Source organism: Erythrolamprus reginae, chromosome 4 (genome assembly GCF_031021105.1).
Source record: "Erythrolamprus reginae isolate rEryReg1 chromosome 4, rEryReg1.hap1, whole genome shotgun sequence".
In the NCBI taxonomy this organism is placed as follows: domain Eukaryota; kingdom Metazoa; phylum Chordata; class Lepidosauria; order Squamata; family Dipsadidae; genus Erythrolamprus; species Erythrolamprus reginae.
Window position 1 is genome coordinate 87532731 of NC_091953.1, and position 18110 is coordinate 87550840.

General features: G+C 45.2%; 1 pseudogene; it reads right to left on the minus strand.

Annotated features, from left to right (window-relative positions):
* Nucleotides 1-3199: 3199 nt before the first annotated feature.
* LOC139167149 (GTP-binding protein Di-Ras2-like) lies at nt 3200-8393 on the minus strand (annotated as a pseudogene).
* Nucleotides 8394-18110: the final 9717 nt, after the last annotated feature.

Genomic DNA, 18110 nt, shown 5'->3' on the forward strand with positions numbered 1-18110 from the left:
TATCTACAGGAAATACAAGGTAGCCATTCAAGATACAACACCCCTCCCCTCATAGTTGGACACATCCATCACGATAGCCATGTGACAAAGTCGTCCAATCGGTGGGGTCTCCGTGGAGCTCGCTCTGACCTGCGCAGTTCAATTTCTCCTTCGACTCCGACTGTGGAGGATGGCTCGCCGTTGTTCTCCCGGTGCTGTGGACTTGGCCTGGCGGGCCCAACGAGGACCTCGGAGGAGGAGGATGGCTCGGCGACGCTGGATGGCTCTCCCTGGCCCGATAAGTTCCTTTGCGTGTCTCTTAATTCGGGCAATGTGTTAAAGTCTGTTGAAGGGGGAGAGTCCATGTCAGCGGTTTGTGGCAAAGGATTTTCTGTTCGTTTCCGAATATGGTCGATGTGTCGTTTCCACAGTCGACCATCCTCTAGTTTTACCATATAAGTCTTTGGTGCATTTTGTTTAACAACAATTCCCTTCATCCAGTTTACACCTCCATCAAAAATTTTTACATATAAATTTTGTCCCAAGTACATTTCTCTTTCAGGTTTTACAAACATTTGATTATTAACACAGAATCTTGGGTTCAACCTATCTAGTGGTGACCTTAATTTTCTTCCCATTAATAACTCTGCAGGGCTTACATGTGTGTGAGAGTTAGGGGTGATGTGTTGGGTGAGCAAGAATTGGTCCAAGTTTTGTTGTACATCCCCAGGGCCTGACCTGCGCAATGCCTCCTTTGCCACACGAACGTAACGTTCTGCCAAGCCATTAGCCCATGGCGAGTAAGGCGAGATGAGGGCATGCCTGACCCCTAGGCCGTCTAGGAACAATTCGAATTGCCTGGCTGTTAGCTGTGGCCCATTGTCAGATACTAAGATATCCGGGCAACCATGGGTGGCAAACAGTCTACTCAATACCTTGATGGTGGCACTTGTGGTTATGTTGTTCATTGCTATTATTTCCACCCATTTGGAGAACGCATCAACCACTATTAGGAAATACTGGGATCCCACTGGACCAGCAAAGTCAATGTGGATTCTTGACCAAGGCCCAGCAGGCTGCTCCCACTCTGCTGGAGTTGTTTTGGGGGGATTGGGCCGTGATTCTTGGCATGGGTCACACTTTGATACCCAGTTTTCAATATCAGCATCTAAACCTGGCCACCATAAATGCCCTCTTGCTAGGCTCTTCATCCTGACAATCCCAGGATGGCCCACATGTAACATTTTGAGTACCTTTACCCTTAGGCTTTTGGGGATGATCACTCTATCTCCCCACAGCAGGCAACCCTTTACATATGATAACTCAAGTCTTTTGGTTTTGAAATCACACAATTCAGGTTTCACAGAGTCATTTTGCCATCCCTTAAGTACACAGTTGACCACTTGTTTAAGGATTTGATCTTGCTGCGTGTGTGCAGCTACCTCTTTGGCCGTGGTTAGTGGGTTATCCTCGAGCTCTATCATTAATACATCTGTGGAAGGAGCAGGGTCCTCCACTAAGTCTGTTATGGGGCACCTACTGAGGCCATCTGCATGATTGATTTCCTTCCCCCCCTTGTGGGTGAGTTCATACTGGTACCCTGAGAGGAAAAGAGCCCACCTGATCAGTCTTGGAGACATAAATGGCGGAGTGGGCTTGTTGGGGGCTAGCAGGCCTAGTAAGGGCTTGTGGTCTGTAACCAATTCAAAACTTCTTCCAAAAATGTAATTGTGAAATTTCTTCACCCCTGCCACTAAAGCTAGAGCCTCTTTATCTAACTGGCTATAATTCCTCTCTGTGCTGGTCATGGTTCTGGAAAAGAATGCGATTGGGGCCTCTGTATTATTAGGCAGAACGTGAGCTAGGACTCCTCCTACGCCGTACGGTGAAGCGTCGCACGTGAGCCTAATGGGTAGTGAAGTACTGTATTGGACTACCACACTTTTAGAAGTTAATAATTGCTTTATTTGGAAAAAGGCTTCACGTTCAGTTTTCCCCCAGGTCCAAGGGGTTTCCTTCTGGAGTAAACGATGTAGAGGCTCTGCTACTGTTGCCTTCTGCTTCAAAAAAACGGAATAAAAATTAAGGAGGCCTAAAAATGCCTGCAGTTCATTCTTATCTTGTGGCTCTGGGGCTTCCCTAATGGCCCTCAGTTTCTCTGTTGTGGGGTGGATACCTTCTTTGTCCACTTTATATCCCAGGAATTCTATACTGTTGGTTCCCCAGACACATTTGTCAGGCTTGATCCTTAAGCCTTTATCCTGTAACCTCTTAAGTACTTCCCTTATTCTTTTGTTTACTTGTTCTTGGTTTTCCCCTGCAATTAAGATGTCATCAAAATATGGGATGGCCCCATTTACCCCTGACAATAGGCGTTCCATAATACTCTGGAATATCCCTGGGGCTATGCTTACCCCAAACTGTAACCTTGTGCATTTGAAAACTCCCCTGTGTGTTACAATCGTTTGTGCGTTTGCTGTTTGTTCCTCGACCGGAAGCTGCTGGTAAGCCTGCGCGAGGTCGATTTTTGCAAACCTTTTCCCTTCCCCCAGGGAGTGTAGGAGTTGTTGTACCACCGGGATGGGGTAGGGGTGATGTTGGAGAGCCTTATTAAGGGTGGATTTATAGTCAGCGCAAACCCTTAAAGAACCATCTGGCTTAAGAGGCGTAACTATGGGCGTTTCCCATGGCCCTTGTTCCACAGGGACCAAAATACCTTGGCTTATAAGTTTATCTAGCTGCAGGTCTAGCTTGGGGAGAAGCGGGAGGGGTACCCTGCGAGGTTTGAGCCGGACTGGTGGGACCTTGGGGTCAATAGAAAATGATATAGGGGGCCCCTTATACGATCCCAAGGTGGGGCTGAACACTTCAGGGAACTCTTGCACGAAGTTAGGCATATTATCACAGTTTACAGTACAAACACCAGAAATTTCAATCCCCAAAGGTTCCATCCAAGCCAAACCCAGGAGAGAGTGCTTAGCCCCTGTGACAATGAGCATGGGTAGGGTACATTTGACATTCTTGAATACAATAGGTACATTTGCTGTTCCCAGGACCGAGATTACCCCCCCTTGAAAATCTCTGATTACTAAAGAGGTTTGCCTTAGATCAGATTTAGACAGGTTAGGCATGTACAGTTTAAACTTCTCCCATGGCATAATGGTATACTTAGACCCTGTATCAAGCTCCATCGAGCATGGTTGGTTGTTAAGTAACAGCGAGATAACAATTTTGCCCCCTTTTTTGGTTGCCGTGTTATTCACGGAAAATTGAGTGTTACCTTTTGAGTAGTCGCGGTTAGCGGCTGAGTAGTTCCTTTGACCCGAATAGCGGAACGGTCGGTTTTCTCGCGGCTGGGGTGTTTGGTTTTGTGGCCGTTGGTGGCGCGGTGTGGAGAATGTTTCCTCTGGTGCCGATGCTCTGCATGCGATGGCGATGTGGCCTCGATGGTTGCAGCGGTGGCATGTGGCGTCCCGGAAGGGGCATCGATGGCGCTGGTGGTTCCCTCGGCAGCCGGCGCAGGGGGCTGGGGGGTGAGTAGCTCTGTGGTGTCTTGGCTGGTCTTGTACCAGGAAGCAGTTGTCCACGTTGTGAGCTGGTTGGCTGAGGTCGTCTGATCCCTCGGCGCGGGGAGACGCGGAGTCAATCTTGGCGATGAGTTCTCGCCTTCCGTGTTCTTTTAATTCCTTAGCCGCTGCGTCGGCGGCTTCTGCGGTTTGCGCTAGTTTAATCACGGTTTGTAGAGTCGGTTCGTCTTCGGTGAGGAGTTTGTTTCTCACCGTGGCGCTTCTCATGCCGAAAACCAAGGCATCAGTGAGGCGAGCTTCCGGGTCTTTAAACTTGCATTGTGCAAGTACCGTCCGAAGTCGCGTTGTAAACTGGTTGATTGATTCTGTTTCCTTCTGAGCCATCATGGAGAACTGATGCCGAAAAACCATGGCTGGTTTGGTCGGCTTGAAGTGGCTCGCTAGCTTGGCTTGTAGGACGTCCCAAGCGACGGTTCTTGCTGGCTGCGGGTCGGTGAGAGTCTGGGCAAGGCCACGGATTTCTGGGCCGCAGTAATTTAAGAAAATGGCCCATCTGCGATCGGCGTCGGCGTCCTGTATTCCTGCTGCCTCGAGGAAGATCTCGAAGGTAGCCAGGTATTCGTCCCAGGACGTTTTTTCGGGGTCGAAGAATTCTGGAGCCCGGCCGATCTGGACGTTGCTCATGTTGCACGCGAGGTTTCTTCCGTCCGTCGTCGCCAGTGAAGTAGACCCAGAGACAGGGTTCAAACAAATCGGTACTTTTTATTCAGCTCAGAGAACAAGTGACAGCTCAGCAAGGCAAGTGACAATTCAGCTAGTACCGACTGGCTCTGCTTGGAGAAACCGCTTCTTTTATACATTTGCGGCTCCCGCCAAAGCAAGAGCCAGCCGCGTCTGAGCCAATCAGGAGCGACTTCCTGATTTAGCTCAGACAGCGCTGGAAGACGGAACAAACTATCTACAGGAAATACAAGGTAGCCATTCAAGATACAACACTCTGCACTATCACAGCTCTTCTTCTAGGCTCTCCAGGTTAGGAATTTTTAGCCCTTCTAACAAAGAATTCTCTCTCTGTCTCAGTTCTGGGGGGAAAGTAAAAAAGTATTTTGAATTTCTCATTCTAAGTTCAGATATTATTTTTGTGTCAATCTCAAAATATAAATGATAACTATAAATAAACAATTGCAAATGAGAAAATATTTAATTAAGAATTTTCTTATAAAAATAAATCCATTCAAATGTGTAGATATAAAAATAGGTTACTGAGAAAAAAGTATAGAGAGAATAAAGAAAGGCAGTTTTCATACATTGAAAATTTCAAAGACAAGTCAAATCTAATAAAAACAATGCCATGTTAGGTCTTTGGAAAAGTATACATGTTCTTATTGCTGATTTTTTTAAAGTGAAAGATTAAAATATTCAATTGCAGAAAATCTAGGTTTTATGCCAGCCTTTGGTTCATGGATATTTCCTGCCATCTAAAACTAGTGACATCCTTTCTGGCCCCAAATATGAAAATGGTGATATTGGATTATCTTGAAAATCAGGTGGTACAAAGGTTATTTGGAGGCAGGATAATCTTCTATTGTAATTTACTGGATTCCCTGCATGGATTACTCTTGTGACTATGTAGACAAACAGGGAGGAAACTGACCACAAGAATGTGGAACATGAATGAGAGGTTACACAAGAAGACCCAAATCCATTTGTAATCTCACATTGCAATGAATAATTTTGCAGCTATTAAATTTTTGGCTGAGCAGAGACAAAAATTGCTGGAGAAAGGATTGAACCTGGTTGGAGATATAAGAAAAAAACCCTAACTTAATAGCTGGCCAGCAACACCCTAATTAACAACGAAAAGCCACATACAACTAGGCTTACAGGGGTGGAATTCTAGCAGTTCAGACAGGTTCGGGAGAAGTGGTTGTTATGATTTTCCAGTTTGCAGAACCAGTAAAATTGACTACTGCCTGACCCTGTCTCTTCCTGCCCACACATTTAGGGACTTAAAAGCTCCTAATGCATTTCCTCTCACTAATGTCCACAGGGATTTTAATGTGGAGGCCAATTGATGGGGCTTCTTCTCTTCTTCCCCTCCTTTTCTTTTCTTTTCAAAAAGCAGAGCCGCACCAGTTGGACAGGGCAGGGATGAGGTGGGTAGGATGCTTGGGATGGTGGTGGTGGTGGTGGAGAAGGAGGGAGACTTCTGAAGAAGAAGAAGGAAAAAGGGATTTGACTTTCTCAGCTCTTCTCCCCTCCTCCTTTAACCTCCAAGCTTCTCCACTCAAATAGCTTCCTCCTCTCTTTAAAGACTTGTGGAATTCAACTCCCAGAAAGCTATGACTTCCAGCTATGCTGGCTGGAAAATTCTGGGATTTGACGGTGCCAGAAAAGAGGCAGTGGCCAGCAGTCAATTCTGACTTGAATGTTCAAAAAACCACTTCTCTATACACTTTTTGGTTATACTCTGTAATTACCGTTATTACATTATTGTTATAATTACTAGCTTGTGTGTTAAGATTTATTATTTACTTTTCATTGGCTTTGTTTTATATGTAATTATTATCCTGATATATCACTGTCTTTTCAATAACTGGGGACAAAGCACTGCTCTCTCACTGTCTCAATGTTGATCTCAGAGACAGGCAAATGATGGTGATTCAAATGTTTGACAAACTGAATCCTATGGAGTCCAATAGAATAGGAACAATATAGGTGAAGGGAAGGGACGTGGTTCAACAGGTTCTGAATTCTGCAGTTAATACACTCTAATTATGTCACAACTGCAATGCTTTTCTTTACCACCATAGCAAGGTAGGACCTAAAATGAAAAATGCGATGATAATCTAAGTGCAAGGATCAGTCGTAAGTGTGAGGACCAGTCAGAAATAACTTTTTTATCCCTCTGAGTAGTCCTCATGGACATTGAGGCTATAGGGACTACTCAGAGGGCTGAAAAAAGTGATTTCTGACTGGTCCTCACACTTACGACCACCATAACATTTATGCCCCTTACAGCATTTTTAACAGCCATGTCACTCATTTCACAACTGCAATGCTTCTGTTCACTATGGTGACAAGGTAGGACCTAAACTGAAAAATGTAAACAATGGTCATAAGTGTTAGGATTAGTCATAATTCACATTTTTCAGCCTTCTGAGTAATCCCTATGCATGTAGTCATGTCCACCTGGTCACATGACCAACTAACCATGCCCACCCAATCACATGACCCCCCCACAACACCAAATAAGCCACACCCAAAGAACCTGTTGTTAAAATGTTTGAATTCCACCTTTCACCAGGCACCAAATACAATTCATATAACACTGCATACAAAATGGAGAGAGAGAAGCTCTCTGTATGAGCCCAAAAGCTTTGAAAAACAAACCTTTTGATTCTGGTGATGATTGGATCCTGCAGCATTATCCTGGAATATATCTATTTGTCTTCATTCATAACATACCTTGTCATTAATTTATAAAGAATTTATTTGTTTTAGTCATACATGAGGTGTCAAAAGTATCTCACCTTATAGAACACATGATTCTGCTAACATACTTTTGTTTCTACCATCCACCTGCAGATTTAGAATTCTTGTCTTTTCCAAATTAAGGAGCTCTTCAAAAATCTCCTGCATCCTGAGGTTCATTTAAGATGAAGTCTGCATAGAAGAGCATTTCCACTTAATAGCAAGGACTTCTTCACTGGTGCCCACTTCTCTCTGGTTGTCACAACTTTTCTACTAGTATAATTGGGACTTTTGAATGTCTCATTTGAGCTGACAGATCTGTTCCTAGATTGTTAAGAGCTTTTCTAGTGGCTGTCTGCTGGTAATAGAATATATCAACATAAATGCATGGCATTTAGAAATGGAGAGTCTCTCCATTGTAGGGAACTGGTGCCTTGAGAATACAAAGATTCTTGTCACAACTGATAACCTAGCAAAAAGAATATTCAGAAATGGGAATGTACATCTTCCAGAAAGTCCTCTTTGTGAAATGAAGTAGCAAAGAACTCTTACCAATACCAGCCACTCCAAACACAATCACTCTAGTAATCAGTAATTTACTGTAGTATCCTGCTTCTACATTTGGGATCCAGTGAAGAATCTTGAAATGGTGAACAGGCCTGGGGAGGAAAGAATTCAAAATAAAACATAACCAAGCTTAGAGAGAAAAACCTTTGTGTGGAAGCTTTTCTCAATTCAAATAGTTCACATGCAGGGAAGATTCCATTCCTTATTTAGTTGAATTCCATTTTCACACAAGCAACCCCCGCAAAAGTCATTAAGCAACAGTATAAAGCAATGTTTTTTTACCGACCAGTTGAAATACTCACATCTGGAAATTACTGTCATCCTGGACTAAATCAAAGAGAAAGAAAAATATTTCCTTATACAACAAGAAGCTTAATCTGTTAATATTACCAACATTACTTCTTGGCCACTATAAGAAAGGAGCAGAAACAGAGCATAAATATATTTTAAATAAATTATAAGTTAGATAAAACAGCTTACTAGAGCAGGTACTTAGCTTGGTACATACCAGATGTTTTGTCAGGATACTGTGATAGAGAAAGCTAATTCTGAATACAAAATAGGTGGGAAAGGCAGGCCATATTTCAGATTAAGAATATTTGTTTAGGGAGGACTTCGGGGTGAGGCTCAACTGCGCCGGGTGTGCGAAGACAACGCTCTGTCTTCGTTACACCGTTACCTTGTCGTAGGGAGCGATTTGCGCTCCGTTGGAGCCTGGAGGGCTCGACGTAGAACAGGGGGTCTCCCAGATCCCTGGGGGCAGATCGCCACTGCCCCGGGGGGTAGAGAAAGCCCCGCAGCTGGGACATGGTGAACCGCACTCCAGCGGCTGCTGGGTCCGGCCATAGCGGCCGATTCACGAAGGGAAGTCAAAAAAAAATCTTGAAGAAATCAGCAAAGAGACAGATCAGCAGAGAGCGAGAAGCTAATAAGCACCTACAAGGTAATCCTTTGGCATGCAATAATTACAGTTAAAAGAGAAGATCTTGAACTAAAAAGGCGACTCAAAAAAAAACCAACCAAAGTTTTCAATTTAAAGTGAAATCCATCCACAAAGGAGAAAGATGGCCGGATCTACTTTTCTTTAACTTGTTTTTGAAGAAAAAAAAAAAAGAAGTGACGGTTTTGTATTTTATAAATTGGATATTACATTTTTTTTTCTTTTAATATTTGGACTGATAGACAAATAATTGGTGGTATTTTTTTTACTTGGACTATATTGAAATGAATTGAAATAAACGAACTATATGAACTATATTAGAATGAATTGAAATAAATAATTTACAGTTCTTCTTTGTTTTAAAATGAATATTTTAAATTTTTGAACTATTTTCTCATCATTGTTTGAATTGGAAGACCTTATACTTAAAGAAGAAATTAAGAAGGAGAAGATCTTAGGAGGTATCCATTAGAGCAGAGGTCCCCAACCGCCGGTCCACGGACCGGGACCGGGCCGTTGGGGCTTTTCAGCCGGTCTGCGGCACCAGGGCCCCCTCGGCCTTTCCGCACCACCAGCGGCGCTCCCCCCGCCAGCCAGCCAAGCCCCGCGCCCGCCGGAACTGGCTCCTTGCTCTCCCCCCGCCGCCCGCCGCGTTTGCAGGAGGTGGGGAGGGTTGGGCGGCCCGCCAAGGCCAGGAGGGACGCCGCTGCCCCCCCTTTCCTCTCTCCGCTCGCCGCTGCGCCTCCTTGACGCCGAGAGGAAATGCCGGCAAAGGCTTTCCTCAGCGGAGGCCGGCGAAGGGGATATTGAATGTCGGGGGAGAACGGGCGGTTGCGCGCGCTCCCTATCTCCCTGCTAGCCCACTCGGAATATTCAAAATAAGAAAAACCTTTGCCGGCGAAGGCTTTTCTTATTTTGAATATTCCGAGTGGGCTAGCAGGGGGATAGGGAGCGCGCGCAACCGCCCGTTCTCCCCCGACATTCAATATCACCTTCGCCGGCCCCGCCTCTCCTGCAAACCCCCTTGCTGAGAGCCCGGGGCGAAAGTGCTCTCGCAAAGGTGAGGCGGGCAGGGCGTGCGCGTGTCATCGCTGAGAAGAACGGAGAGAGAACGAGAGTGAGTGAGAGCAACAGACAGCAAGATAGAGAGAAAGTGAGAAAGAGAGAGTGAGAAAGGGGGGGAGAGAAAGAGATAGCAAGAGAGAGAACAAGAGAGAGAAAGAGCGTGAGAAAGAAAACAAGAGTGAGAGAGAGAGAAAGCAAAAGAGACAGAAAGAAAACAAGAGAGAGAAAGTGAGAAGAAGAGAGAGAAAGAGGGGGAGAGAGAGAGAAAGAGAGAGGGGGGAGAGGGAGAAAGAGAGAGGGAGAGGGGGGGAGAGATAGCAAGAGAGGGAGAGAGGGAAAGGGGGAGAGAGGGGGGAGAGAAAGAGAGAGGGAGAGAGAGAGGAGATAAAGGAAGAGGAGAGAGAGAAAGGAAGAGAAAGAAAGAGGGATAGAAAGAGAGAGAGAGTGAGAGATGCTCAGTGAGCCTTTCTTTGAAGTTGCCTTTCTTTCTTTCTCTTTCTTGCTTTCTTTCTTGCTCTTTTTCTTTCTCTCTTTTACCTTCCCTTCCTCTATTTCTTCTTTTCTTTCTCCTTCCTACCTTCTTCCCTTACTCTCCCCTTTCATAAGTTTCCTTGCTTCCTTCCTCTGTTCCTGTCCCTTCCCCCTTTCTTTCTTTCTTTCTTTCCTTCCTTTCCTCCCTCCATTTCTTGCTTTCCTTTTCCTTCCTCCCTTCTTTCCTCCCTCATTCCCTTCTTTCACTCCTTCCTCTCTTACTCTCCCCTTTCACACCTTTCCTTGCTTCCTTTGCACCCTTCTTTTGTTCCTGTCCCTTCCCTCTTTCCTTCCTTCCTTCCCACCCTCCGTCCATTCATTCACCCATTCCTCTCTTGATCGCCCCTTTTACGGCGCCGCTGACAGCTAGCTCCCCCCCCCCACCGGGCCATGGAAAACTGGTCTAGCTTAAAGCCGGTCCCTGGTGCAAAAAAGGTTGGGGACCTCTGCATTAGAGGACTATTTTTTCTCTATGTGTTTTTTTTCTTTCTCTTTTTTGTTATTAGAAGTGTAAGGATTATAGAAAAGAAAAGAAGAAGGATTAGATTTATTTACACCTGAATTACATTTTGGACTGAAATGCATTTTGTATCTTACTTGATTTTTGCCTTAGATTTTCTATTGTTGCATTTTTATATTGCTATATAGTTGTTTTAATTAATTTTTCAGACCTACGTATTTTTTATATATTTTTACATTGTTTAATATTTTTGATATTTTTTCTTTTTTTCTTTTTTGAAATAACTAATTTTTAATTTTTTAAATTTTAAATTCTCTTTTAACTTTTATATTTTATTTTTCTCCTCTTTTCCTTTTAATATATAATAATTTTCCTTAATTTCTTTTCTTCCTCCCCCCCTTTTTTATTAAATTAAATTATATATATAAGATGTGCTAGAAACCTTGTTTTCTCCCCTTCTTTGCCAAGCCCCCCCCCTCACCTCAATAATTCACTCAACATTTAAGTGATTGAATTTTGGTTTTCTCTTCTCTTTCTTTTTCTTTTTTCCTTTTTTTTAATATTATTAAAATCTCCTTTTTAATTAATTTTTATTGCTAGTTAATTCTATTTAACTTTTTAAATATACTTTTTGTATAGGTATTATAACTGTTTATTTTCTTTCAATTGATAAAACAACTAATATAACAGTAATTATAAGAGATTGTTTTAAGAAATTATATAAGGCATAAAGTTTTGAGATACGAAAGGTTCTTACAGGGCACAAAGTGTGACTTCGGTGCCAACAACAACTAGAAAGCAAACATCTACTCCAACTCCAACTCCCACACCTAAAGTATCCCCAACATCATCTCCACTACAACAAAGGACAATAACAACGATGTTAGCCAAGGAAAAAGAAAAAGAGAAAGAAAAACCATCTGCAGAATTAAATCTTCAGTCTATTCAAGACACATTAGCAGGTATCCAAGATTTCATGCAGAAGACACAAACCCAGAACAAAACTCAACTGGAAACTAATAAAGAGGAAGTGAAAAAATATTTGGAAGAAATGAAGCAAGGGATGAAAGAGATGAAAAATGAGATGGGCACGCTGAAAACAGAGATTAAAAAAGAGATTGGTGAACTTAAAACTGAAATTGCCGAAGTCAAAGGGAGCATGAGTGAAATGGACGGAAATATGAAAGCAATAAAACAAAACCTACAAGAGAATGAAAAAAAAAATAAAGGCATCAGAAGAAAAAATCCAAGATATGGGACAGAAGGTAGAAGAATATGAAGAACACAACTACGCAGCCTTTGACGAAGCAATAACCAACCTAGAACTTCAATCCGCATCACATGGTTTGAGATTTCAAAATATTGAAGAAGAAAGAGATGAAGATTTATCAGCAAAAATGGCAGAAGTAATAGGAGAAATCTTACAAGCTGATCCAGGAGAATTGATAAGAGAAATAAGAGAAAAATATAGAACAATCTTTAATGGAAATAGCTACATACGAGTATTAAGTATGTAATTGGGGCTCTAATGTTATTATGATAATTTATTGAAATAAAAAGAGTTGGAAGTCAATGCTTTTCTCCCCTCCCTGCCTTTACATTACCCTTTTTATTTCCCCCTTTCCTATTACTTCTATTTTCATTTGTATTTTCCACTTTGATAATTTTAATGAAATTATAACAAAAAATAGAGCAAAAAGGCGTGTCCATCAAGAGGCCAACTTATGAGACGTGTCCATCAAGAGGCCAACTTATGAGGATTGCTTTACCTTCAAAGACTGAAGTGGCAAGTGACCAAACAGATCATATGGTGGCTCTGATCCAGAGTGAGCACTAACTTCACTCTGTGCCAACCCAGTGTAATCCTGCCTGGAATTTTTAAAGTTGGCTTTAGGAACAGCCTGAGGACCACAGCAAAGAAGCAGTTTGAATTGCCATCTGGAATTGTACAAGTTCTGATGTACAGTATTTCTGGGAGAAAATACTGTAACATAGAACATCCATGAAATTGGAACGTGCTTCACGCATCATAAAAACCATATTTTTAAATGAGCCACAGCTGTTGCTTCTGCTGATATTACATAGCTATATAGAACCGAACAATATAGCAAGGATTTTTAGATCTTCTGTAAAATTTCAATCAAGTATTTAGCATGCAAAATAAGAATCAAAATTTCTAGCCCGTTTCTCTCATCTTTGCGATCAATACAACACATAAATGTCAAATAGTGTACATTTCTGTGGGGTCTACAATAAAACAATCAAATTGTGGCATTCTAAATGACCTAATCATTAAAAAGGTTAAATAATGGAAACTTCTGAAGAATACTTTTGAGATTACTTTTTCCTTACTTTTGTTCTGTCTGTAAATCAACATCCTCCTAATTTTTTTTTGACAAGACACTGTTCCATTTAGAACTGATCACTTTTTTTCTGAATAAAGTCTATAAGCTGATCAGTTTTAAGCAGGTTTCATATAATGCTAGCAACTATTAACCATAAGGCAAGATTTTTTTGCAAAGCTTTGGGGGGGGAGGTAAATAAATTTGCCCCTAATAAGGCAAACTTCATTGAGTCTGTCCTATGTTTTTATACTAGCATACTAAATTATTTTCTACTAGCAGTTACCACAATCTGTGCTTTGATTAACATTTTGCACATTCCTAAAGCTCACGGAAATTTATTGGCCTATTTGGTGCCCTTTTAGTTCGTCTACTATATACATTCACCAAAAGATTCCTCTGTTTTCTTTCTAAACAACTACATGACTGTATAGACACTATAGTTGTTGTATATACAAGAAGAAAGAATATAATATAAATTAAATGTACAAGAAAAATAATGCAATGCAATGCAATAATAAATGATTGTGTTATGGTTAAAATGTTGAAAGCTGGTGATCACAGAGAAGAAAAAATACCTGTTGCATTGAAAAATACTGAAGTGATTCTTATATAGAAGAAATGCTAAAATGTTTAAAATGCTAACACGTAGGCAGATTGGGTGTTGCTTTTTTTTGTCTTACAACTACACAGGGCCGCCGATAGACGGGTATTACTGGGAGCGGCGTACCAGGCCCGGGGAAATTGAATAATGGGGGGGGGCCCAGTGCTTCTCCTGCTGAGCCCAGTCCTCTCCCGGTGGCTTTCGGCTCCTCCCGCCGAGGAGCTGCAAGGCTGGGCTCGGAGCCCCGTGCGGCCAGCGTTCCCTCGTACCCGGCGGGCTCCCCTTTCCTAAATCCCCACCAGCCCCCTCCTTCCCTTCCCGCCCTGCCCTCCTTCCCCGAGGCGTCCCTTGCCCATCATCCCCTGCCGGGCAATGGGGCAGCGGGACTGCTAGATGGGCAGCTCTTCCGGCGAGGGTGGGCAAGGCGCGCCCTTCTCAGCTCTCGGCCTCCGCCCGCGCAGAAAGCATTCTTTATCGCACCCAGCGCCGGCCATGGGGGCTTCCGCCGCCGCCTTCCGCAAGGCCCGCTGAGGAGCTGCGTGGATCTCCAGCCTTCTGGTGAGTCACCGCGGTAAGGATGCGGGCGAGGGAGAAAGGGGAACCCGGCGCCTCGGGCGCTTCCCTCTTGCAGTAGAGGGGTAGTAGTAGTAGTAGTTGTTGTTGTTTTGCAATTGGGCCGTTTTTAATGGGGATTGCTTTACTTTAAATAACCTCCCCTAGCATCCGAGACTCGGCAACTTCTCTGTAAATAATTCAATGTCGCAGAGGTCCTCAAACATGGCCACTTGAAGACTTGTGGACTTCAACTCCCAGAATTCTCCAGCCGGCTATGCCGGCTGGAGAATTCTGGGAGTTGGAGTCCACAAGTCTTCAAGTGGCCAAGCTTGGGGACCCTGGACTCTATAGAGTTACATTTATTGTAGGCTTGAACATAATAAGGCAGAGAGAATGGTTGGAGGCTTTTAAATAATAACAGTGATATAATTGCTTCCCACATTTCCGACTGGGCCACCTCCTCGTGGTTTTGCGGGGAAAGAGGAACCCTCCCGTTCTGAGGGCTCTCTTTTGGGTGCTTTTCCCGCCTTCGCCCTCCGTCTCCAGGCAGCGCTGGTGCTGCAAATTACCCAGAGATTTCCAAGCGTCCCTTCGGCCACGCCGTCTTTCCTTTCCTCCTCCAATGAGGCCGCCGCGAAGCATCTCTTGCCCTGCCCCCTTGGAATGCAAGTGGAGCCGCCCTTTCGGTCCTGGCGCTCGGGAGATTCCGATTGTATCCGGATGCCGTGGCCCCGCCCCCTCCGACAGTGTGAAGCGGAGGGCGGCCGCCAAAGGAGGAAGACTCACTTGAAGGAGCGGAGTTCCCCCGCTTGGCCAAACTTATTTTCTTCGAAGGTTCGGTTTCAGCTTTTCTTCCCAAAAGTCAAGGAGATCTCCGAGACCCTTTTCTTTTTCTCTTTGGGTTGATCAAAGCCTTCCTTCCTTCCTTCCTTCCCCCCTTCCTTCCTCCCTCCCTCTTCCTTCCTTCCCCCTTTTCTTCCTCTTCCTTCCTTCCTTCTCCCCCTTCCTTCCTTCTCCCCTTCCTTCCTTCCTTCCTTCTCCCCTTCCTTCCTCCCTCTTCCTCCCTTTTCCTCCCTCCCCTTCTTTCCTCCCTCCCTCTTCCTTCCTTCCTCTTCCTCCCTCCCCTTCTTTCCTCCCTTCCTTCTCCCCTTCCTTCCTCCCTCTTCCTCCCTCCCCTTCTTTCCTCCCTCCCTCTTCCTCCCTCCCCTTCTTTCCTCCCTCCCTCCCTCTTCCTTCCTTCCTCCCTCTTCCTCCCTCTCCTTCTTTCCTCCCTTCCTTCTCCCCCTTCCTTCCTTCTCCCCTTCCTTCCTCCCTCTTCCTCCCTCCCCTTCTTTCCTCCCTCCCTCTTCCTTCCTTCCTTCCTCCCTCTCCTTCTTTCCTCCCTTCCTTCTCCCCCTTCCTTCCTTCCTTCTCCCCTTCCTTCCTTCCTTTTTTCCTTCCTTCTCCCCTTCCTTCCTCCCTCTTCTTCCCTCCCCTTCTTTCCTCCCTCCCTCCCTCTTCCTTCCTTCCTTCCTCCCTCTTCCTCCCTCCCCTTCTTTCCTCCCTCCCCCTTCCTTCCTTCTCCCCTTCCTTCCTCCCTCTTCCTCCCTCCCCTTCTTTCCTCCCTCCCTCCCTCTTCCTTCCTTCCTTCCTCCCTCTTCCTCCCTCCCCTTCTTTCCTCCCTCCCCCTTCCTTCTCCCCTTCCTTCCTCCCTCTTCCTCCCTCCCCTTCTTTCCTCCCTCCCTCTTCATTCCTTCATTCCTCCCTCCCTCTTCCTTCCTCCCCTTCTTTCCTCCCTCCCTTCCTTCCTTTCTTCTCCCCCTTCCTTTCTTCTCCCCTTCCTTTCTTCCTTCCTTCCCCCCTTCCTTCCCCCCTCTTCCTCCCTCCCTCTTCCTTCCTTCCTCCCTCCCTCTTCCTCCCTCCCCTTCTTTCCTCCCTCCCTCCCCCTCCCTCCCTTCCTTCCTTCTCTCCCTTCCTTCCTTCTCCCCTTCCTTTCTTCCATCCTTCCTCCCTCTTCCTCCCTCCCCCTTCCTTCCTTCTTTCTCCCCCTTCCTTCCTTCTCCCCCTCCTTCCTTCTCCCCCTCCTTCCTTCCCCCCTCTTCCTCCCTCCCCTTCTTTCCTCCCTCTTCCTTCCTTCCTTCTTCCCTTCCTTCCTTCCTTCCTCCCTCTTCCTCCCTCCCCTTCTTTCCTCCCTCCCTCCCACTTCCTTCCTTCCTTCCTTCCTTCCTTCATAGCTCGCCCTCGCCTTTCTTCCCTTCCTTCCAGATGGGAGTGCCCCCTCAAGACACCCGCCTGACTGCTGATGCCCTGCTTTTTCTCTCCCCTCTTCCTTTCCAGCTCCTCACTGGTGGCTGCCGGGTGTGGGATCCCCCTCCCCTCTCCCCTCGCTAGAAAGCACATGGTTTTGTCAACAAGAAGGGAGAAGTGCCAAGGAGCCGTAAATAAGCCTCGCTCCGCCTGACCAATGCCAGGAGGATCTTTCTTTCCCTTGTCACTCCCGCTTCTTTCTTTCTCCTGGATGAGTCCACACAATCGGCTTAACCCAGTTCCTGAAATAGCCTATGGCAGTGCTTCCTAACCTTGACAACTTGAAGATATCTGGACTTCAACTCGAATGCTGGCTGGGGAATTCTGGGAGTTAAAGTCTAGATATTTTCAAGTTGCCAAGGTTGGGAAACACTGGCCTATGGGACCGCCTCGCTTGGCGTGAAGCGGGAAATGATCCCCGGGGGATGGAGTGGCTTGGCGACTTAAAAGTTTTTAAATGGTGGGGGGGGGGCGACACTTAGGCTGTATGGGGCCCCAAAATTCCTGATGGCGGCCCTGCAACTACAACAATAAGATATTCTTCTTCCAATCAGTATTTGAATGTATCAAGGTCCCTTTTTTTGATCAAAAACAATTAAGGAAGAAAGGAAAAGCGCTTCTCTTTCCCCCTTTTTGGGTGCTCAATTTCTCTGGAGTGTGGTGGCTTCAGTCTTCTTATCACATATGCTCCTAGAATTTGGCCAGTCAAATTCCATTTCAGATGGAAATCTTAGAGGGGCTGTTGAACTCCTCAGGATAAATAGGTGTACTACACCTCCTTATTCCCCCTCCTCCTTGAGCCTTTCTCAAATGTGGGTCATCAACAGGCAATAAGGCCATTCTCTTAGTCAGCTGGCCAATCTCTGGAATTCTTGGACATATTCCACCAGCAGCCAATTCCCCTCTTTAATGGCTTGGATGTGGGTCTCCTCTTGTCAGTTAGCAAGGGGATCCTCAAATCACTTGGCTTGCATTAATGCATAACAATGATACAGTTTGATGGCACTGTCGTCATGGAGAAGCTACTAGCACCTCTGCTGTATAATCCCAGTCCAAAGTTACATCACAAAGTTGCATCATCTGGATACATTGCTCCATATTGCTCCATGTAATGTCAGGTCTGGCCCAAGAGGTACACTAGTCCCTTTGGATTCCCATCAAATATGATCCTCAGGGGAAGTGGTTGATGGTTTGCCCAGACCAATAGCAGAACCAGTGCTGGTGTGAAGTAAAGTGTGAAGTGGAGCAGTGAGCACTGGAGCAACTGCGAGGCCTGGCTGAGTTGCTGGCAAAGGACTAGGTGCTGCAGTGGGTTCAGTGGCAAGGCTCAGTGCCAGGGATGTGCATTTCCAGCCCTTGGAATGTCTCCTTCAGTTGGTCCATGGGGGGGAGAGAAGGTTGTCTGAGAATGATGGAGGGGAATCTCAAATCTGAGGGACATCCATTCTGTGACTTGCTGGACTTTCCAGTGGCCTCTTCATGTGATATTTACCTCTGAAGGGGCTTCTTCAGGTTTTCCTGTTCTCTGGACTCCTCCAGGACCATCAGGTTATCAAGCCTTGGAGGGGAGATTCCTCAGGTTGGTCCTCTTATGCAGCAGTTAGGCCCACAGGTTTTCCCCAGGAGCCTTTGGGTGGCAGCCTGAGCAGCTTGGGGTACCTGTGGCAATCCCAGGATTTCAGATTCTTTTTTCTCTGTTTTCTCCCTGTCCTTTTCCTCTGTTCTGGTTCCTTCCCTGGAGAAGACATAAATGCGCAACCTCCTTGGCAAGTGATTTTCT